Source organism: Scyliorhinus torazame, chromosome 13 (genome assembly GCF_047496885.1).
Source record: "Scyliorhinus torazame isolate Kashiwa2021f chromosome 13, sScyTor2.1, whole genome shotgun sequence".
NCBI lineage: Eukaryota > Metazoa > Chordata > Chondrichthyes > Carcharhiniformes > Scyliorhinidae > Scyliorhinus > Scyliorhinus torazame.
The window spans coordinates 61,708,731-61,731,909 of record NC_092719.1 but is presented as its reverse complement, the minus strand read 5'-3'; the positions used below and the strand labels follow the sequence as shown (position 1 = coordinate 61,731,909).

Here is a 23,179-nt window from a genome sequence, read left to right as displayed (position 1 = left end):
GGGCCAATTTTCCCTCAAGCAAGGACACTGACCCATGACATTTATTTTTCAGAGTGGGTCCAGACCACATGCCTACCCCCTCCCTTAAATCAGAACAAGAGTGCATGGTTTAGAGAACCCCTCTCCACCCTAACCACATGCTTGCCCTCTAATAAGTGGAAATATGCAGATAAAAATCCTTGGCAACATCGTCCATCCACATAGAGCCACCTTCAAGAACTATGCCGTCAACTCACAGCTATAACTGTCCAACACTCCTCTGTTGAATTGCTCGTCGGACATCCAGTTACAAATAAGACAGCTTATTCCAGTCAAGCATTGCAAACACTGAAGCTATCATCTTCACCCATTCCATAACTCCATTCCATTCCCCCCCTTAGCCATCAGCTCAGCGGCAAACACATTGTTCACAATCTCAATGTAATATTGAACCAAAAACTAAGCTTTCCAATCCCATATGCTGTCCAACACCAAGAGTTGTTTATTTCCATTTCTCTAATATCACCTACCATCGCACCTGCTGCAACCCTCACAGGTGCCTTTGTTTACCGCTAAACTCAACTGTTCCTACGTGGTCCTGGCTGGACTGTTGTCCTCCAATCCTGTAATGTACACATAAACTCAAGCAAACCCAAAACACTACTGCCCATCATCTATCTCAGACTACTCAGGCGGGATTCTATGTTGGCCAACGCAGGAATTGGGAAACTCAATTGGGCGGAGAATCGGTTTTGACGCCGCGATAACGGTGGGTGCCGGTTTAACGCCAAATCAGAATTCTCCGGTGCCTCAACACTGGAGTCAATGTGTTCCACTCCACGCACACAGTAAGTGCCATTGGCATATCATTAGCAGACCTGACCCAGTATTCTCCTTAGCCTCCATGATTCTCCACCTCCACTGGGGCGAATTCCAGACGGCAAGTTTAACTTGTGCTTTTAAAAACAGGTGCCGTGGCTGCTGAGGGGGAAAGATGGGGGACGAAAAGTATCCAACATCGCCATAGTTTGCTGACAGTCGTGCTGCTGGCTGGGGGGAGTTCTGCCAGGGCCGGGGGAGTAGCGGGGGTGGCCAAGAGGTGGGCTGTGGGGTCAGGATGGACGGGCATGGATCTCCATTGCCCCGGCCTATAAAGCGGTCATGCAGCTGCGCATGCTGCTAACTGCCCACTGTGAATTTAGGGCCACAGGTCGTATAGGTGTCACCCCAGTCCACCCCCCAGGTGCCTTCTGGCCCCAACCAAACCATCAGCGGATTGACGCATCTCCAGCGCCACCATTGCCATCTTGTTGGCTGGGATGGTGTGTGTGGGGAGTGATGTGTGTATATGTGACTGCAACTTATCAGCCTCCTGAGTGTCAATTACTGACCTGTTGAATCCTGCACCGTTTCTCATTGGAATCGATTGTGTTCCATGTGGCGCCAGTGCTAGCCCCTCAATGGCTGCTGAATCAGTCCAGGTGCAACATCAGTTTTGCTGTCATGGAAGTGCGCAAATCCTGCCCCGGCATCAGCACTTAGCATCAGGAATGAAGAATTCCACCGCTCATCTATTCCTGCTGTCCTTGCTGACAATAAAACTAAACATATCTTACCCTGTTTACCTATGAAACCTTTGTAAGTTATAAAGGTCACCCATGAACGTTCCCTTGAAATTCAGCAGCTGACAAGCCAAGTCTCCACTTATCTTATAATGCAAATTTTAGATCCAACCTATTTACTTGTAACTCAAACACACCATAACCCCTCATTATAATTTCATCAACCTAACACCTCTATCTTTCATCTCTCTTATCTCACAGACAATCTGTCTTTAGTAACCTCCCCCAGTTTAATTAATCCTGGAAACACACACACACACACACACACACACACTCACAGCTTTCTTTACTTCTACATAGTATCCAAATAATCCCAGGAATATTAAAAAAATGACATCCAACATGACACAGGATCTTTGTTTCCATCTCTGTGGAATTTTTGGAGACTGCTGAGAGCATCATTAGCTATTGAGTACGGAACCACTTTTTTGAGGGTGGGGCAATATCAGAAGCTGCTTCACAACACCTTGGTTGAATTGTGATATATAATAATTTGCAGGAATGATTGAAATAAGGTTTCAGAGACTACTGTAGGTAGTCTGTCCGCTCTTGCTATCCTTAATAAGCTCAGGGAATTAATTCCACAGTCAGTGCCCACAAAGGCCAAATCATTGCAAAATGTGTTGTGACAAGTCAGATGAAAAGTTTCTAACACGTATTTCAATGGCTGTGAACAGATCCTTCATGTGAATTGGGTAACAGGAAGATTGACTGCCACAGTCTATGATCTTTCTGAGCAGCGATGTTACAGCTTCACATTGCAGCAGCTCCAATGATTGGAGTGTGCAAAACAATGAGAATGAGTATTTTGCAATGGGTTTACTGACTGTCAACAAAATTCTGGAATGATCAAACCATAACAAATAAAAATTACAAAATGTAAAAGATGGGTGAAATTGCTTTTGGCTCTAATGTATGTCAAGCAGTCTTATTGTTTTTTATAGAGGGAATTCCAATATTGGGCTGCCATTTTGAGTGGGTGGCCTGATAGCAAGGTCCTGCAGCCGGCCACTCCGCCCCCCCCCCCCCTCATCGGAAATCAGCCCCCGAAACCCCTCAAAGTGAGGTAAGTACATTCCAAGCACTAAGCGTATTTCAATCACTCAAGTGTGTGATTGCACTGCACTTACCTCTCTTTGATGTGGTCAATGTTTATAAACATTGAGGTTTCACCACTTAGGCCACAGAACCATGAAGGGAGAGGAATTAATCAAAGCTGCAAATGGTTTCTAGAAGCTGTCAATCACAGACCACTACTAGAAAACTATGAATGCCTTGTAGCTAATGGGGCAGGTCACAGCTGTTCTCCTTCGAGGAATGGACATGTGGAGCTTCAAGGTAAATGTTAGAGCTTTAATTCCTCCCACTGTCCCTGTCTAGATTGTCTCTAACTTCCAGCCAAGGCTCTTCTTTCTGGGGGTTGGTCTCTGGTAGGCCAAGGGGTAATTCCTTGGGGGGGGGGGGGGGGGGGAGGCTTACCCCCTTGGTGCACCACAATATCCACCACGCCATGGCCGCGCTGGTAAAGACTTCAAGTGATCCACACCCACATGATTCCCAGCCGCGCGGAGTGGGGAATCACAGGGGGACAGAGAATGGAGTGACAGGCCTGCTAAGTGGATGCAATTGTGTCATTAAGACGCATTTACATGCTCCCGCTATCATGCGGCATGGACCTCGATTCCACGGACTGGAGGAACACGACTGGGTCGGCGCCTGGTGTTGATCCCGATTTTGCCCCAAACCCATTGGAGAATATGATCCGGGTATTCCGGGAGGGAGAATCCCACCCAACATTCCTTCTCTTGGTTGGTCAATAATTTCAGTAGATGTTTGTAATATATATTTCTTTTAAACACGAGCCCTGAATTGTCCTTGCTGTCTTCAGCATCGGTGCCATCATTGCATTGTTACTGCATGAACATCGAATGGAGAAACTTGCCTTCAATACATTATATCGTTCTTGATGCATTTGATAAGAGCTTCCTTTATATCATTGGTAGCATTTCCAGATGGACACAACTCGGCTGGTGACGCTATGTCTGGGGATTTTCCTGCTTTTTGTCATTGTCACACTCTGAGCACGTTAGACCCATATTACCCAGACAAACTGTTCCCTCAGTCACTTGATGCAGATAGAAGAAAGGAGCCAAGCTCTGGACAGTGGCCAAACTTTGCTCATACCTCATGTCAGCCATTGTTTTGTATCACACAGAATGGGCATCACAGAAACAGGCTATTCCATCCTACTGGTCCATTGTGGTGTCCACATGAGCATCCTCCCACACCTATTCAGCTCATTCCATCAACACAACCCCGTATTCCTTTCTCCCTCTTGTGCTTATCTAGCTTTCCCTGAAACACATTTCTTCACTGGCCGGGTTTTACCTTGACGTTTTCAGTGAGCGTGAATGGCAACTGAGCTGCAAAATAGCGCGAAAGTTGCAAATTGCATCTAACCGAGCAGAATACCCATCGTGATTGTACCTGCCCCTCCGCCAATGAGACAATGACGTTCCCACCATGCAACATCGGGAACCCAATTTGAATATATTATCATATCATTTTTGGGCCTCCACCTCGATACTGGACTGTCCACCCAGTGCAGGGTTACATCATGATTTATGACAGCTTTTTAAAAACAGCAACATGGCAAGATCACCGGCGGAGCAGGTTAAGACCGGATAAAGGGCCCTGGGGTGCGGGGAGAGGGTGGCCCAGCAAAGGACCTTGGAAATCGATGGAAGGGAGGGGAAGACCTGACAAACGGCCGAGGAGCGTGTGCATGTGGGGGATTCCGCAAAGGGTCTTGGGTTGAAGGGGGAGGGGGTGACCTTGAAAGGGACCGCGGGGTGTGGGGGTAGTGAACCAGCTAAGGGCCTCAGGGTGTCAGGGAGGGTGTGACCTGGCAAAGGGCCTCGGGGTGTGTGGGGGAGGAGTGACCCAGCAAAGAGCCACAGGGTGCGGGGTGATCAGAAACAAAGTGCCGTGAGCTAAGGAGGGAGAACTGGTGACTGGGCCAGTGGTAAGCAAATGCAGCGGCAGAGGAGGGGCAACTTGCAAGACAGCTTTGGCAAAGGGCTTGTTGGGAGAGGGGGAAGCTGGCAAGGCTGTTCAGTCTGAGGGGGTAACCCGGCAGAGGAGGGGGCAACAGGCAGAGGGGATGACCCGGTAGGGTTGGGGGCAACAGGCACTGGGGGTGACCCAGCAGAGGGGCAACAGGCAAAGAGGGTGACCCGGCAGAGCGAGGAAAGCAATTAGAGGGGTTGAAAGGGGCAACGTCCTCATCACTAGAAGGAGGAGGGAAGAGTTGGGCCTGAAAGGGGAATGACTCAGTGCCAGAAGGGGGAAGAAAGCTAAACTTAAAACTGTCCTATCCTGAGGCTACATTCTTTAGCTGCTGGGCATCTGCCTTCTTGGAGGGCACTGTGAAGGGAAGCCTGGGATAGTGCATCAAGAAGGGATCTGGTAAACACAGGTGAAGGATCCACTAAGATGTGGGGGTGGAGTCGTGGAGCTGCCTGCAAGTTAATGACTGACCATATCAGCTCTAATTGAGATGAATGACAGCAATGAACATTTGTTTGCAGGTGAGATCATTCAGCCACTAGTCAATTAACATTCCTTCAGTCTGACAGCTAAGCCACTTATGCCCACTAAATCATCACTGATGTGCGTGAGAGCCACTGATTACCACTCAGCAGTTAACCCACGACGTGCCAACCTCCTCATTTTATGAGCATATCCACACCCCTCATCAGAGGGCAAGGGAAAATAGGCTAAACAGAACACCATGATTAATTAGTTGTGGGTGCTGGGGTGTCTTTACAGGGGCCCTCCCTTGCAGGGTAACGTGCAGCGACTTGAATTAAACTAGGGACAAAATCTATGCCTTACATAGGAGTTCCAGAGACAAGATGGTTGCCAAAGCTGTGGCCATTCAATCAGACTGAGTGGGGAAAGGGGGGTGTGGTGTCTTGTCCATTCTAATAGGTTCTGAGGGAAAGGTCCTCAGTGTAATGGCCAGCACAGTAATCAATGTCTATTGACATGCTTCTACTGGATGTGAATCATAGATTATCATAGAATTTACAGTGCAGAAGGAGGCCATTCGGCCCATCGAGTCTGCACCGTCTCTTGGAAAGAGCACCCGACCCAAGGATGGGAAAATGGCCAACCCTTGGAGACAAAAGCTCAACATTAAATCTCTCTCTTTTCCTTTTCATTAAGTAGCACGAGAGAGAGATTGAACGTGTGGAACTGGTTATCATTCTTCTAGTGCTTTGAGAATAGAGAAGATATCAATGGAAGCATTTGGCTCTCCATATGCAGGAGCAGAGCACTGAGGAGGAAGGAGCAACAGGGCCTGCTCCACTGCATGAGGCACCCCATAAATCAGCTGCTCAATGGTGCCTACCATGGCCCAGGGTCTACAGATGGTGGCTGACCTTTCTAGAAATGGGTGACAACCAGTGTCGGCATATACTTTGCTGTCCAAGGACAGAGTGTCTCACTTGTGCACCGTATGGGCTTGGAGGACATCTACTGCTCACCCTCACTCATATGGCTCGTGTCATGGGAAGGAACGGTTGCCCATTGTCCCGACATTGCAGGAGGATGATGATGACTTGCAGTGGGAACAGTGCATTGTTCTTCAAAGAGCTTCTGTGAATGCTTGACTCCGCTCTGGCTGAAGGCAGCTCGTGAACTCTCTGTGAACAGGGTCATATCCGGGCAATGTCACGTGGAGCGTTTCATCTCTCATGATCTAGGCTCCTCCTTAGTTACCTGTGCCCTTGAGGTTCTGTCTGTCATGGGAGATGAATACAAACTCATCATAAGTTTCAAGAAGGCAGTTCGACATCACGTGCTCAAGGTCAATTGGAGATGGGCAATGAATGCTGGCCTGGCCAGAAAAGCCAACAGCCCTTGAATGAATAAAGAATACATTTCTCCTCACCCCAGTCTTAAATGAGAGACCACCTTATTTTCAAACTGTGCCCCCATTCCTAGATCCCTCCATGACCAGAAACATCCATCTCATCATTTATCCCATTGAGCCCTCTCAGAATAATACATGATTCAATATGGAGACTTCTCATTCTTCTAACCGTTGATCAGCATAGACGTAAACTACTCAGCCTGTCCTCATGAGACAGTCACCTCATCGCAGGAATCAGCATGGTGAACCTTCTCTGAACTGCTTCCTCTTGCTGGCCCTTATTTACAGTACCTACCAGTGGGCTGCCACTTTGTGCCACGTCCTGGCACTCAGCTGACCGAGGGATCCTATCCAAACACTCCAGAACATTGCCCAGTTCAAAATGGATTGCATCCTGTCTGATTTCCTCCCCATGTTTACATTTATTGCTTATGGTAGCACAGAGACTCTCGTTACTGGACTCATTATCTAAAGGCCTGGACTGATGTTGACCATGAAACTTCTCGGTAGTGTTAAAAATCCATCTAGTTTCCAATCATGGGTTGGATTCTCTGATTTTGCAGCCATGTGCCGACACCGATGTGAGAACTGTGGCGTTCTACGACGCCAAAATCGACGGCAAACCCTCACTGATTCCTAAACTGGTGAGGGGTTAGCAGCCGCGCCGCATAAAACGCCCCGCTCCAAAAATGGCCGGGTCCATGGCCGCGCGCCGCGCGCATGCACATGGCGGCGAACTGCAGCGGTCATGCCGTACAACATGGTGCCAGCCATGTGCGGACCGACCTGCTAAATACTGACCCGCAGGACAACCCCTGGCCACCCCCTGGTCTCCCCCCACCAGTCCCCCCAGCCCTCGCGGAAGCCTACCCGTCCAGCAGCTTGGCTCCCGGCCGACTTTGGCAGCGCTGGACACAGTCCGCGGTCGCCATTCTGGGTTTCCGACTGCTCAGACCACGCGGTCGGGAACGCGGCCTATCTGGGGAAGGCTTTTTGGTGACGTGCCAATGCCGTTCCAACAGCGTGCGGCACGTGGCACGATGATGCCATTTCAGAGGGGGTGGATACGTGATAACCGACATCAAACCGGTGCCGCCCCCGATTTGGGCATCGGAAAGGATTCTCCGCCGGATCGGCAATTACGATATTGGTATCGGGCAGTGGAGAATCCCGCTCCATGTCCTTGCCATCACCATACACAACCCTTAAAATTAATATTTTTAAAAATTCAGGGCTTCACTGACAGGATGTTTGCTTAGGAATTAACTAAACCTGTACATGATCGTCACAGCTAAAGGAGATGTCTGGCCAAATCAGTCTGAATTGGATTGGACCTGGTCTCCCAAAGATTTTGACATAGTGTGGTAACTCCATATATTAATAGTTCCACCCACACTCTTTGTTTTAGCTTTGATTTCCCTTTTCCTTCACCCTACTTTAGTGCAGGACCTCTTGGCCGGGGGTTTTCCGACTCTGCCATGGTGGGACCCCCCTCGGGGGATGCTGCAGGCTTGCCAAAAGACTTTCGGAGGTACTGGACGAAGCCAGAGCGGCTTGAAAATCTCGTCCTTTTACACAATCTTCATAAATAATATACGATATCTGAAATTTCTGGATGGCACCAAGTATGTCAAGCATAAGTTAAATGTCAGTGGGGTGTAGGCTATGGAGCAACAGAAGAAAGTTAAGGTGGATGAAAGCAAGGTTAAAAGACCAACAGCAGAATTAAGGGAATTGAAATTAAATCAAGGAGAGGAACCTAATGGATTCAATATAATATTTTAAAATGGTAATGGTGAATTTAATGTGACTTGAGTCTCCAGGACCTTTACCTCAGGAAGTGGATTAGAAATCGGTCATAATTTTTCATTACTTCTGAAACCTGCTAATGTCACTGTATTATTTAAGGTGGGTTGAAGAGAGACACCAAATAACGACAGACCTTTCAGTTTAATCAATTGTGAAGAAACTACGAGAGTCTGTCATTAGGGTCAGAGTGATTGATTAGTTGAACAAATATGAGTAGGTCACAGAGAAAAACACCTTTTTTTTTAAAGGAGATCACTGATGAGATGGATAAATTGGTGACTCTGTAGAGATCTCCTGAAGTCATAGATCATAGATCATAGAATTTACAGTGTAGAAGGAGGCCATTCGGCCCATCGAGTCTGCACCGGCTCTTGAAAATAGCACCTTACCCAAGGTCTACACCTCCACCCTATCCCCATAACGCAGTAACCCCACCCAACACTTAAAGGCAATTTTGGACACTAAGGGCAATTTTAGCATGTCCAATCCACCTAACCTGCACATCTTTAGACCAATTACGTCATTCACCAATGTTCCACAGAATAGTAGAAGTGAGAGTGCATGGAGTTGGATGCAGTCTCGGCTTGAGTTGGAAATTGGTTGAGAGGTAGCTCAGAGGCAGAGTGTAAGGACAAGTGCTACTTACTCTGATTGGCTGGACATGCTCTCTAAAGGTCTCTTCTGAGGCCTCAACTTTTGACTATATTTATCAATGACTTTGATGAAGTATTAGAGAGCTGTATCTACAAGTTTCTAAATGGTAGGAGGAATGTAAAGTTGTGCAGATAGGAACAGGATGTTATAAAGGGCCATAGGCTTAAGTGAGTTGGCAAAACTATGGCAAATAGAGTTCAATGTGAGCAATTGAGAGGACATCCACTTTATACATTAGAAAGATAAATTGAACCATTTTCTAAATGGTGAGAAAAAGAAACTGTAAAATAATTTAAAAAATGGAAGTACAGGTACAAACATCATTTAAACCTAGTAGACAGGTACGAAAAACAATCAAAGACAGACTTCCGGTTGCGGCGATGCGGAGCTAAGCCGCACGATTCGGCAGCTCCCGCTATTACAGACTTTCGGGCTCTTTAGAGGAGCCCCAATGGGAATTTTTTGAAGACGTTCCATGTGAGAAGGGAAGAGTGAGGTCCCCCTTCACCTTTTATGGACCGGACCAGAAGCGAAACGGCCAAAAAAGTGGCATTGGAGCAGCGGGAGAAGCGAGGGAAGAAAAACAAAATGGCGGCGGCCGGGGATAAAGTGGAATGCGGGCTGGAGCTGCAGGAGTTCATCAAGCGCTGCTTCGAGGAGCTGCGGAAGGAGATGCTGGCGCCTATGCTGTCGGCGATTGAAGGACTAGGGATGACCCAGAAGGCCCACGAGGTAAAGATCCAGGAGGTGCAGAAAAAAGTCAATGAGAACGAGGACGAGATCTTGGGCCTGGCGGTGAGAGTGGAGGAGCACGAGGCGCTGCACAAGAGGTGGGTGGGAAGATTCGAAGACCTAGAGAACAAGTCGAGGAGAAAGAATCTGCGGATCCAGGGTCTCCCTGAAGGAGTGGAGGGGGCCGATGCCGGGGCATATGCGAGCATGATGCTCGAGTCGATGATGGGCGCGGAGGCCCCTTCGAGGCCTTTGGAGTTGGATGGGGCACACCGGGTGCTGGCGAGGAGGCCCAAGGCTAACGAGCCGCCAAGGGCGATTGTGGGGAGGTTTCACCATTTCACGGACAGAGAGAGGGTCTTGAAATGGGCCAAGAAAGAGCGGAGCAGCAGCTGGGACAATGCGGAGATCCGAATATACCCGGACTGGAGCACGGAGGTTGCAAAGAGGAGAGTGGGTTTCAACCGGGCCAAGGCGGTGCTGGACCGGAAAGGAGTGAGATTTCGAATGCTGCAGTCAGCGCGATTGTGGGTTACATACAAGGATCAGCACCATTATTTCGAAACGCCTGAAGAGGCTTGGACCTTTATTCAAACCGAAAAGTTGGACTCAAACTGAGGGTTTGTGAGGGTGGGGGAGATGTTTGATGTTTGATGGTTGTTGTATATAGGGTAGTAATCATGCGCAGGAAATGTTACACGGGCTGGGAGAGAGAGGGAGATGGCGATGGGGGAAAAGAGACAAGGCCGTGACAGGAGCTGCGCCAGAGGGGGTGGGGTAGGCTTAGGAAAGCGCGGGGTTTTTCCCGCGCTAGGGAAGAAAGGTGGGAGGGGGAATGGAGGAACGCACACTAATTGGGAGATTCCCACACGGGGAGGTCAACGGGACGGCGGGGGAAGCCGGGGTCAGCAGGTGTCAGCTGACTTACGGGAGTGTTATGGGGGGAGCAAAAAAGCTAGACAGGGTCTAGCGGGGGGGAGGCAGGGGGGGGGGGGAAGGGGGGGGGAGAAAAAGGGTTGCTGCTGCACTGGCCGAAGGGGAATGGGACACAGACGAGGTGGTCGGGGCGGGGGTCCCCCGGCTGGGGGACTGGAGGGTGAGGACAGCGCGGACACAGGACTGGCCTAGAAAAGGAGATGGCTAGTCGGCGGGGGGGTGGGAGCCCTCCCAATCTGGCTGATAACGTGGAATGTGAGGGGCCTGAATGGGCCGGTAAAGAGGGCCCGAGTGTTCGCGCACTTAAAGGGACTGAAGGCTGACGTGGTCATGCTCCAAGAGACACATTTGAAGGTGGCAGATCACGTCAGGTAAAGAAAGGGGTGGGGAGGACAGGTATTCCATTCGGGGCTGGACGCGAAGAACAGAGGGGTGGCAATATTGGTGGGGAAGCGGGTGTCGTTTGAGGCCAAGAATATCGTAGTGGACAACGGAGGGCGATATGTGATGGTGAGCGGTAAGTTGCAGGGGACGTGGGTGGTATTGGTAAATGTATGCGCCCCGAACTGGGATGATGCCGGATTCATGAAGCTCATGTTGGGGCGCATTCCGGACCTGGAGGTAGGAAGCCTAATAATGGGTGGGGATTTTAATACGGTGTTGGACCCAGCACTGGATCGCTCCAGATCTAGGACCGGAAAGAGGCCGGCGGCGGCCAAGGTGCTTAGGGGGTTTATGGATCAGATGGCGGGAGTGGACCCGCGGAGGTTTGCCAGGCCACAGGCCAGGGAATTTTCTTTTTTCTCCCACGTGCACAAAGCCTACTCCCGGATAGACTTTCTTGTTCTGGGCAGGGCGCTGATCCCGAAAGTGGAGGGAACGGAGTATTCGGCCATAGCCATTTCAGATCACGCCCCGCACTGGATGGAACTGGAGTTGGGAGAGGAGAGGGACCAACGCCCGCTGTGGCGGTTGGATGTGGGACTGCTAGCGGATGAGGTGGTGTGTGGGAGGGTGAGGGGGTGCATCGAAAGGTACTTGGAGGTCAACGACAACGGGGAGGTGCGGGTGGGGGTGGTATGGGAGGCGCTGAAGGCGGTGATCAGGGCAGAGCTAGAGGGCATGGAAAGGGAGAGGTTAGTTGGGGAGATTTTAAGAGTGGGCAGAGGCCCCTAAGGAGGGATTACTTGGGGAAAGGCGATGTCTCCAGATGGAGTTTGATCTGTTGACCACAGGGAGGGTAGAGGCACAGTGGAGGAAAGCGCAGGGGGCGACCTACGAGTATGGGGAGAAGGCGAGTCGGATGCTGGCACACTAGCTCCGTAAGAGGATGGCAGCGAGGGAAATAGGTGGAGTCAAGGATGGAAGGGGAGCTACGGTGCGGAGTGCGACGAAAGTAAATGAGGCATTCAAGGCCTCCTATGAGGAGCTGTACAGATCCCAGCCCCCAGAGGGGAAGAGGGGATGAGACGATTCCTAGACCAATTGAGATTCCCGAGGGTGGAGGAGCAAGAGGTGGCTGGTTTGGGGGCACCAATTGGGTTGGAGGAGCTGAGCAAGGGTTTGGGGAGTATGCAGGCAGGGAAGGCCCCGGGACCGGACGGGTTCCCGGAAGTTCTACAGGAAGTACATAGACCTGTTGGCCCCGCTGCTAGTGAGGACCTTTAATGAGGCAAGAGAGGGAGGGACCCTGCCCCCGACAATGTTGGAGGTGACAATTTCTTTGATCCTAAAGCGGGACAAGGACCCACTGCAATGTGGATCGTACAGGCCGATCTCGCTCCTCAACATGGATGCTAAGTTGCTGGCAAAAGTGCTGGCTACGAGGATCGAGGACTGTGTCCCGGGGGTGATTCACGAGGACCAGACGGGATTTGTAAAGGGCAGGCAACTAAACACCAATGTGCGGCGGCTCCTAAACGTGATAATGATGCCATCGGTGCAGGGAGAGGCGGAGATAGTGGCAGCTATGGACGCGGAGAAGGCCTTTGACCGAGTAGAGTGGGAGTACCTCTGGGAAGTGCTGCGTAGGTTTGGGTTCGGGGGATGGTTTATTAGCTGGGTTAAGCTCCTTTACAGAGCCCTGGTGGCGAGTGTGGTTACGAATCGGCGGAGGTCGGAGTATTTTCAACTGTACCGTGGGACGAGGCAGGGGTGCCCACTGTCCCCCCTGTTGTTTGCATTGGCGATTGAACCCTTGGCCATATCATTGAGGGAGTCTAGGAAATGGAGGGGGGCGGTCCGAGGGGGAGAGGAGCATCGAGTGTCGCTTTATGCGGACGACCTGTTGCTGTATGTGGCGGATCCAGTGGAGGGGATGGTGGAGGTCATGCAGACTCTCAGGGAGTTTGGGGATTTTTCGGGCTATAAGCTCAATGTAGGGAAGAGTGAGCTTTTTGTAGTACAGGCAGGGGACCAAGAAAGGGGGATAGGCGATCTACCGCTGAGGAGGGCGGAGGGGAGCTTTCGGTACCTGGGGATCCAGATAGCCAGGAGTTGGGGGGCCCTACACAAACTGAATCTGACGAGACTGGTGGAGCAGATGGAGGAGGACTTCAAAAGATGGGACATGTTACCGCTCTCGCTAGCGGGTAGAGTGCAGTCGGTCAAAATGGTGGCCCTTCCGAGGTTTCTCTTTGTGTTTCAGTGCCTTCCCATCGTGATCACAAAGGCCTTTTTTAAGAGAGTAGGCAGGAGCATTATGGGGTTTGTGTGGGCGAATAAGACCCCGAGGGTAAGGAGAGGGTTTTTGGAGCGCAGTAGGGACCGAGGAGTGTTGGCGCTGCCGAATCTAGGGAGCTACTACTGGGCAGCAAATGTGGCGATGATCCGTAAGTGGGTGATGGAGGGAGAGGGGGTGGCATGGAAGAGGTTGGAGATGGCGTCCTGCAAAGGAACGAGCCTGGGGGCGCTGGTGAAGGCACCGCTGCTGCTCTCGCCGTCAAGGTACACCACGAGTCCGGTGATGGCGGCAACGCTAAAGATCTGGGGCCAGTGGAGATGACACAGGGGTGCAGTGGGAGCCTCGGTGTGGTCCCCGATCAGGGGTAACCACCGGTTTGTCCCGGGGAGGATGGACGGGGGGGGTTTCAGAGCTGGCATCGGGCGGGGATTAGAAGAATGGGGGACCTGTTCATAGATGGGACGTTTGCGAGCCTAGGGGCACTAGAGGAGAAGTTTGGGATACCCCCGGGAAATGCTTTCAGATACATGCAGGTGAGGGCATTTGTGAGGTGGCAGGTGAGGGAATTCCCGTTGCTCCCGGCACAGGAAATTCAAGACAGGGTGATCCCGGGCGTATGGGTGGGAGAGGACAAGGTGTCGGCAATATATCAGGAGATGAAAGAAGAGGGGGAGGCGTTGGTAGAGGAGCTGAAGGTTAAATGGGAGGAGGAGCTGGGGGAGGAGATTGAGGAGGGGCTATGGGCTGATGCCCTAGGTAGGGTTAATTCCTCCTCCTCGTGTGCCAGGCTCAGCCTGATACAATTTAAGTTGGTTCACAGGGCGCACTTGACAGGGGCGAGGTTGAGTAGGTTCTTTGGGGTGAAGGACAGATGTGGAAGGTGCTCAGGGAGCCCGGCGAACCATGTCCATATGTTTTGGTCATGCCCGGCACTGGAGGGGTTCTGGAGGGGAGTGGCGGGAACAGTATCTAAGGTGGTGAAAGCCCGGGTCAAGCCAAGCTGGTGGCTAGCAATATTTGGAGTAGTGGACGAGCCGGGAGTGCAGGAGGCGAAAGAGGCCGACATTCTGGCCTTTGCGTCCCTAGTAGCCCGGCGAAGGATCTTGCTAATGTGGAAGGAGGCGAAGCCCCCCAGCGTGGAGGCCTGGATAAGCGACATGGCTGGGTTCATTAAGCTGGAGAGGATAAAGTTTGCCTTGAGAGGGTCTGCGCAGGCGGTGGCAACCGTTCCTAGACTATCTCGCGGAGCGTTAGATGAAGGTCGGTCAGCAGCAGCAGCAACCCGGGGGGGGGGAGGGGGGGGATGTCTTGTGAAGGGGGGAGGGGGGAAGGGGGATCTGCCTCGGGGGTATTTGAGCAAGAGAACACATGAAAGATCTGGAAAACTGGCATGTACGGGAGGAACCCAGTGTACAAAGCTCTGTAACATATCGTTTTACCATGTTTATATCTTGCTATGTGCGTTTTCTTTCTATTTTTGTTACGAGGAGGGGGGCTTTTTGTTTGTAAGGGTGAAAAATTGTGTTAAAAATCTTTAATAAATATATTTTTAAAAAACAAAACAATCAAAGACAGGACTGAATGCAAAGTTATCTTTCAGTTTTACAGGACCCCTGCAGATGTCCTTTGAAGTACTTGATATGTCAAGATTTCAATGACGTCTTATTGATATCATAACATGCAATTTAAAAGGGCAAATAACTCTCGCACTTGTCTCATTGGAAGCTGGGGTTATCCATTTCAACATCACCCCCACCAAAATTACAATGAACCAGACTTCAACAAGAAAATATCAGTCAGTACTGGTTTGTCATTTTCGGCATGCTACTGTACTCGTCGGGAAATTTAATTCAGTCCCAGTACTTCTCTAGCTTTAGAAAACTGCCAAAGACATATGTTATGGTATCAGAGGGCAGGATTGTTTCCAGGTCCTGAACCCACCCCTGGGGTGAGGGGAATCAAGCCACTCATTGTATTTTTCTTGAGGGCTTTCCTTTAATTGGCCATGGAGCTGGGCTTGCCATCCAAGCAGATGGGCTTTTGAATTTGAAGGGACAACCAGAGGCCTTCCAGCTTGAAAGGAGCAGCAGGCTCCAAAGGAAGATAACTAAAAGAGAGGGTGTTTCTAGATAGATGTTCCTTCTCTCCAACATGGATTTTGTAGCAAGCCCATCACCGTTGCAGAGAACCTCTCTATGGAGCAGACTATGATTGTTCTTGCACACAGATAGGCAGAAAGGACACGAGACCTGCCAGAAGTGTTCAACTGCATCCCCCTCCACCTTCCCATCTGCCATCCCACTCCTGACCACCATCACACCCCCCACCCCCCCACCCCCACCCCCAACCCCCCGACCTGCCAAGGAAGGCATCTAAACCATTGTCTGTGAGAAAATTCCAGTCAGCCTTCTTTCATCGGACTTAAAGAAGGGCCTATTGAGCCAGATCTGTACACACAGGTGGCCTGCAAAAAATGTCCCAGAAGTGAGGAAGAGATGGGGAACCAGCTCACTGAGCTATATTTAACTCCAAAATGCCTCTGCTTTCCAGCGGGAACTGAAAATCCAGCCCACCATTTCACTATTCTGCAAATGTATTACTTCAAAATACATAACTGACACCAATTTCCATGTTGTTTCAGTATAAAATCTCTTTACTTCAGTAGACCTGACATGACGTTACTTGTGGGTGCCCCTCAGCAAGGTCAATTGATTGGATAAAAGTCAAAGTCGTGCATGTATGAGGACTGGGAAGCATAATGGCTGCCATCTACCGGCCGAATCGCTTCCAATTCAGAATGCGACAAGGCCGTTAAATCTCGCGAGAGGTTTAGCGACCTTGGTACACCTCACGAGATCTAACAAGATCTCGCGAGGCATCACATGCTGGATTCTGCCCACAATGGGCGGGATCCAGATTTGAATATTCAAGTGTGCAGTCAGGCTCCGTTGAATATTTTCGCACTGGAGTTACCCAAGTTGCGGGATCTCATGCCCATGGGTTGGCACCTGGGACTTCGATGTTGTGGCCATTTCGGAGGCATGGATAGAGCAGGGACAGGAATGGTTGTTGCAGGTGCTGGGGTTTAGATATTTCAGTAAGCTCAGAGAAGGTGGTAAAAGAGGGTGAGGGGTGGAATTGTTAGTCAAGGACAGTATTACGGTGGCAGAAAGGACGTTTGATGAGGACTCGTCTATTGAGGTAGTATGGGCTGAGGTTAGAAACAGGAAAGGAGAGGTCACCCTGTTAGGGGTTTTCTATAGGCCTCCGAAAAGTTCCAGAGATGTAGAGGAAAGGATTGCAAAGATGATTCTGGATAGGAGCGAAAGCAACAGGGTAGTTGTTATGGGGGACTTTAACTTTTCAAATATTGACTGGAAACGTTATAGTTCGAGTACTTTAGATGGGTCTGTTTTTGTCCAATGTGTGCAGGAGGGTTTCCTGACACAGTATGTAGATAGGCCAACGAGAGGCGAGGCCATATTGGATTTGGTACTGGGTAATGAACCAGGACAGGTGTTAGATTTGGAGGTAGGTGAGCACTTTGGTGATAGTGACCACAATTCGATTAAGTTTACTTTAGTGATGGAAAGGGATAGGTATATACCGCAGGGCAAGAGTTATATCTGGGGGAAAGGCAATTATGATGCGATGAGGCAAGACTTAGGGTGCATCGGATGGAGAGGAAAACTGCAGGGGATGGGCACAATGGAAATGAGGAGCTTGTTCAAGGAACAGCTACTGCGTGTCCTTGATAAGTATGTACCTGTCAGGCAGGGAGGAAGTGGTCGAGCAAGGGAACCGTAGTTTACTAAAGCAGTCGAAACACTTGTCAAGAGGAAGAAGGCGGCTTATGTAAAGATGAGACATGAAGGTTCAGTTAGGGCGCTCGAGTGTTACAAGTTAGCTAGGAAGGACCTAAAGAAAGAGCTAAGAAGCGCCAGGAGGGGACATGAGAAGTCTTTGGCAGGTAGGATCAAGGATAACCCTAAAGCTTTCTATAGATATGTCAGGAATAAACAAATGACTAGGGTAAGAGTAGGGCCAGTCAAGGACAGTAGTGGGAAGTTGTGCTTGGAGTCCGAGGAGATAGGAGTGGTGTTAAATGAATATTTTTCGTCAGTATTCACACAGGAAAAAGACAATGTTGTCGAGGAGAATACTGAGATTCAGGCTACTAGACTAGAAGGGTGTGAGGTTCATAAGGAGGAGGTGTTAGCAATTCTGGAAAGTGTGAAAATAGATAAGTCCCCTGGGCCAGATGGGATTTATCCTAGGATTCTCTGGGAAGCAAGGAGGAGATTGCTGAGCCTTTGGCTTTGATCTTTAAGTCATCTTTGTCTACAAGAATAGTGCCAAAAGATTGGAAGATAGCAAATGTTGTTCCCTTGTTCAAGAAGGGGAGTAGAGACAACCCCGGTAACTATAGACCAATGAGCCTTACTTCTGTTGTGGGAAAAACCTTGGAAAGGTTTATAAGAGATAGGATGTATAATCATCTGGAAAGGAATAATTTGATTAGAGATAGTCAACACAGTTTTGTGAAGGGTAGGTCGTGCCTCACAAACCTTATTGAGTTCTTTGAGAAGGTGACCAAACAGGTGGATGAGGGTAAAGCAGTTGATGTGGTGTATATGGATTTCAGTAAAGCGTTTGATAAGGTTCCCCACGGTAGGCTACTGCAGAAAATACGGAGGAATGGGATTCAGGGTGATTCAGCAGTTTGGATCAGAAATTGGCTAGCTGGAAGAAGACAAAGGGTGGTGGTTGATGGGAAATGTTCAGACTGAAGTCCAGTTACTGGTGGTGTAGCACAAGGATCTGTTTTGGGGCCACTGCTGTTTGTCATTTTTATAAATGACCTGGAGGAGGGCGTAGAAGGATGGGTGAGTAAATTTGCAGATGACACTAAAGTCGGTGGAGTTGTGGACAGTGCGGAAGGATGTTACAAGTTACAGAGGGACATAGATAAGCTGCAGCGCTGGGCTGAGAGGTGGCAAATGGAGTTTAATGCAGAAAAGTGTGAGGTGATTCATTTTGGAAGGAATAACAGGAAGACAGAGTACTGGGCTAATGGTAAGATTCTTGGCAGTGTGGATGAGCAGAGAGATCTCGGTGTCCATGTACATAGATTCCTGAAAGTTGCCACCCAGGTTGAGAGGGTTGTTAAGAAGGCGTACGATGCGTTAGCTTTTATTGGTAGAGGGATTGAGCTTCGGAGCCATGAGGTCATGTTGCAGCTGTACAAAACTCTGGTGCGGCCGCATTTGGAGTATTGCGTGCAATTCTGGTCGCCGCATTATAGGAAGGATGTGGAAGCATTGGAAAGGGTGCAGAGGAGATTTACCAGAATGTTGCCTGGTATGGAGGGAAGATCTTATGAGGAAAGGCTGAGGGACTTGAGGCTGTTTTCATTAGAGAGAAGCAGGTTAAGGGGTGACTTAATTGAGGCATACAAGATGATCAGAGGATTGGATAGGGTGGACAGTGAGAGCCTTTTTCCGCGGATGGTGATGTCTAGCACGAGGGGACATAGCTTTAAATTGAGGGGAGATAGATATATGACAGATGTCAGAGGCAGGTTCTTTACTCAGAGAGTAGTAAGGGTGTGGAATGCCCTGCCTGCAACACTAGTGGACTTGCCAACACTAAGAGCATTCAAATGGTCATTGGATAGACATATGGACGATAAGGGAATAGTGTAGATGGGCTTTAGAGTGGTTTCACAGGTCGGCGCAACATCGAGGGCCGAAGGGCCTGTACTGCGCTGTAATGTTCTATGTTCTAAGTTCTATGCCGCGAAGACGCAGAGTGAGCGCTGGTTCGCACTGTTCTCCAGCAATGTCGCCCAGGTGTACCGGCATTTGGTGGGATCTCCAAGGTGATCGGAGGTCCCTGGATGGTCCGACTCTGGACCCTGGCACCCCAATGCCACCCGGGCACTGTGGCACTACCAGCCTGGTGCCATGGCAGTGTCACACATTCACCCTGGCAGTGCCACCCAGGTGTCACTCTGGCATGTCCAAGGTGTCCAGGTGGCACTGCCAGGCTGGCAGGGACACTGCCGGGGGTACCAGGCTGGAAGTGCCAGGCTGGAAGTGCCAAGATGCCATGGTGGCTACTTGCCCATGCTGGGGATCGGGCCTGGGAGTGCCCTGCCCTTATGAGATGGGGTGCGGGGGGCTCGAAGACCTGATTATTGATAAGTTGGGGCATTGGGGGTGCACCAATCACATCCTGCACTGGCAAGCGGAGCTCCTTAATGCAGGAAATGGGACTGTGCGGCCTCGGTGGAGCACTCCTCGACAAGGCCAAGAAATGAAGCAGAGTCCCTTTTAATAGTTGGGAAACACCCGGCTAAAAGCACCTGACACAGGACTGTATTTCATTTCCGTTAAATCGCACCAAGTGATTCTGTACTTTCCAAATGGTGTGAAAATGTTTAAAATAATACCCGAGGAATGCTGTGCAGCCTGATAGCCATTTGTGCTGTGGACAGGTCAGATATCATTAAATGCAAAACTTTCATTCAAAGCAATGTTGGTGACAGTCAAATTTAAAGTAAGACAACTTTAATCTTCCTCCTTCATTGTTTGTGATGTTTGTTCAGTTGTACATCAAGCAAGCACAGGATGCTTATCACCTCCCCCTTTGCAGTGTTATGTAAATTACTGCACTGCTAAAGGGCAATTTACATGGGTTCGGAGGAGAAAATTAATAACCTGTTGCTGAGCAACGTTAATTTGAACAGATAACAAACTAAACTTGAAACTAGAAATGCCAGGCTAGAAAAAGTATAACATTCTAATGAAATGTTGAGTTGTCTGCAATAAGGAAGTGGTGAGAGAATAAACTTTCAAGTAATTGCTATCTAATTAAGGTTCCTCTATCTGCTTCATTCATATTTTATGACCAGCGAAGTAGAACAGTCAGTCACTCCTAATTGAGGATATAATTATCAAACACCAGTGTAACCCTTGACGCATTGGGAAGACAAAGGGAATTAAAGATAAAGCAGCTGTGAATAGAAAAGTCATTTCCAACCGATGGCTGAGCTTTTGGTTGTGACTATGGTGAGACCTTGTCAGAAATGTTACCCGACCATTTGGTTTGCAGTATTAACAATGCGGCCACCCAGAGAAAGTTGTTAGCTGAGCCAACATTGACTTTTCAACAGGCCATTCAAATAGTATTGTCCCGAGAGAGCGCAGAACGAGGAGTGCAGGAGCTACAGGGAATGGAAGTGCATGCCTTGGGGCGCAACCCCTTCCGTCCGAAAACGTCCCCCCGCACTCCTGCGGTACCTTGGGCGAGGCGACGTCCGGACCGACGCCAGTGGCCGTCGGACATTCCTCCCCGAAGGGAGCCTTCTCCAGAACCAATGGATGAGGAGCCATGTCCGTGTCAGACTTGTAGGCGCCGACCCCGTCACGAACGCCAGTCCTGGGGGCGCCAGAGGCGCCGTCGTTCCGACCGAAACTGGGACCAGCCCAGGGGCCGTACCTTCCATGTGGATGAACCTGTGGTGACTACTCCTGAGGATGTGGAGAAGGAGGACGACTGCCTGCAGCTGCATTGTGTGGCAGCTCCCCGTGTGGCCCCCATTAAGGTGACAGTACGGGTCAATGGTCACCCACTTGAGATGGAGTTGGACACTGGTGCAGCGGTCTCAATGATCGCCCAGAGGACATTCGACCACATCAAGCAGGGTATACAGACCCTTACATTAACCGACTCACAGGCCAGGTTGGCCACCTACATGGGGGAACCACTGGACATTGCAGGAACTACAATGACCCTGTTGTTTATGGACGCCAGGAGGGGCGTTTCCCACTCATCGTGGTGCGCGGCCATGGGCCCAGCCTGTTGGGTCGGGACTGGTTGCGCCATTTGTGGTTGCAATGGCAGCACATCCTCCAAACAGTTTCTGAAGGGTTGACTGAGGTGCTAGGACGATACCCAGATGTATTCCAGCCTGGTTTGGGGAAAATAAAAGGGGCCGTAGCCCGTATCCAAGTCGAACCAGGAGCCACGCCGCGCTATTTCCGGGCGCGCCCGGTGCCTTACGCCTTGCTCGAGAAGGTAGAAGGGGAGCTCACTCATTTGGAGAGTTTGGGTATTATCAGGCCAGTCTGTTTTGCTGACTGGGCAGCACCAATTGTACCAGTAATGAAGCCAGATGCCACAGTTCGCTTGTGTGGCGACTATAAACTTACAGTGAATACGGCTTCCCGACTCGACCGATATCCAATGCCTCGCATAGAGGATCTCTACGCGAAGCTTGCAGGCAGACTCTCGTTCACAAAATTAGATGAGTCACGCCTACCTACAGTTGGAGCTGGACCCTGCCTCCCGACCATATGTAACGATTAATACACACCGGGGCCTGTATGAATATACACGGTTGCCCTTTGGAGTATCCTCTGCCTGCGCTATTTTTCAACGTGTTATGGAGGGCATTTTGAGAGGTTTACCATGTGTCGCTGTCTACTTAGACGACGTTTTGATCACAGGGACGTCGGAGCAGAAACATTTGGAAAATCTGGAGGCTGTCCTTAGACGCTTTTTGGAGGCTGGAGTCTGTTTACGTCGCACAAAGTGCGTATTTCAGGCAAAGGAAGTAGTCTACCTAGGTTATCCAGTAGACTGCGAAGGTTTGCACGCCATCGCAGAGAAGGTGCGTGCGATTCAACAGGCCCCCGCCCTGACTGACACTTCGCCTCTTCGTTCTTTTCTCGGTCTCGTAAACTATTACGGGAAGTTCCTCCCCAATCTGGCAACTACGCTGGCCCCTTTGCACCTTCTGCTAAAGAAAAATCACACCTGGGTTTGGGGTCAGCCGCAAGAAACCGCTTTCTGGCGGGTAAAGCAACAATTGTCGTTGTCTGGGTTACTAACCCACTATGATCCTGGAAAGCCTTTGCTCGTCACATGTGATGCATCCCTGTATGGTATTGGGGCCGTCCTGTCCCACATGATGGAGAACGGGGCCGAGTGACCGATAGCTTTCGCCTCCCGCACATTGACTGCAGTGGAGAAAAAGTACGCGCAGATCGAGAAGGAGGGCCTGGCAGTGTTTTTTGCGGTGAAACGCTTCCACCAGTATGTGTATGGCCACCATTTCACTATCGTGACTGATCATAAGCCTCTCTTGGGACTTTTCAGAGAGGATAAGCCAATACCGCCCATTGCTTCCGCACGGATCCAGCGCTGGGCTTTGTTGTTTGCTGCATATGAGTATTCTCTGGAGCATAAACCAGGAATGCAGATAGCAGATGCCGACGCACTGAGCCGATTGCCTTTATCGACCGGCCCCATGTCGACCCCCACGACCGGTGAGGTGGTTGCAACCCTAAATTTTATGAACACCTTGCCTGTCACAGCATCACAGATCCGTGAGTGGACCCAGACGGAGCCAGTCCTGTCAAAGGTTCGGCACATAGTCTTGTATGGTGGGCAGCATAGACAGCTCCCAGGCGAGTTGCGGGCATTTTCCTCCAAGCTGTCAGAATTCAGCGTGGAAGGCGGCATCCTCTTGTGGGGGACGCGTGTGATTGTCCCGGAAAAAGGCCAGGAGCTGATACTAAGAGACTTGCACAATGGGCATCCAGGTGTGACCAAAATGAAAATGTTGGCCCGGAGTTATGTCTGGTGGCCAGGCCTCGACACCAACATTGAGAAAGTGGCCCAAAACTGCATCAGACGCTTCCGCCGGCCGCGCCCCTACATCACTGGGAATGGCCAGGGCGGCCTTGGGCGCGCTTGCATGCAGATTTCGCAGGCCCTTTTCAAGGATCCATGTTCCTTCTATTAATCGATGCC

The 23,179-nt window shown here is 50.2% G+C and overlaps 2 long non-coding RNA genes across 2 annotated transcripts in view; one reads left to right on the top strand and one right to left on the bottom strand.

Moving 5' to 3' along the window:
• The window catches only part of LOC140388061 (uncharacterized), a 154,527-nt gene that overhangs the window by 102,983 nt on the left and 28,365 nt on the right, over nucleotides 1-23,179 (bottom strand). The gene's annotated exons all lie outside the window — the stretch shown is intronic.
• Nucleotides 1-23,179, top strand: part of LOC140388062 (uncharacterized) — a 205,333-nt gene that overhangs the window by 171,657 nt on the left and 10,497 nt on the right. The gene's annotated exons all lie outside the window — the stretch shown is intronic.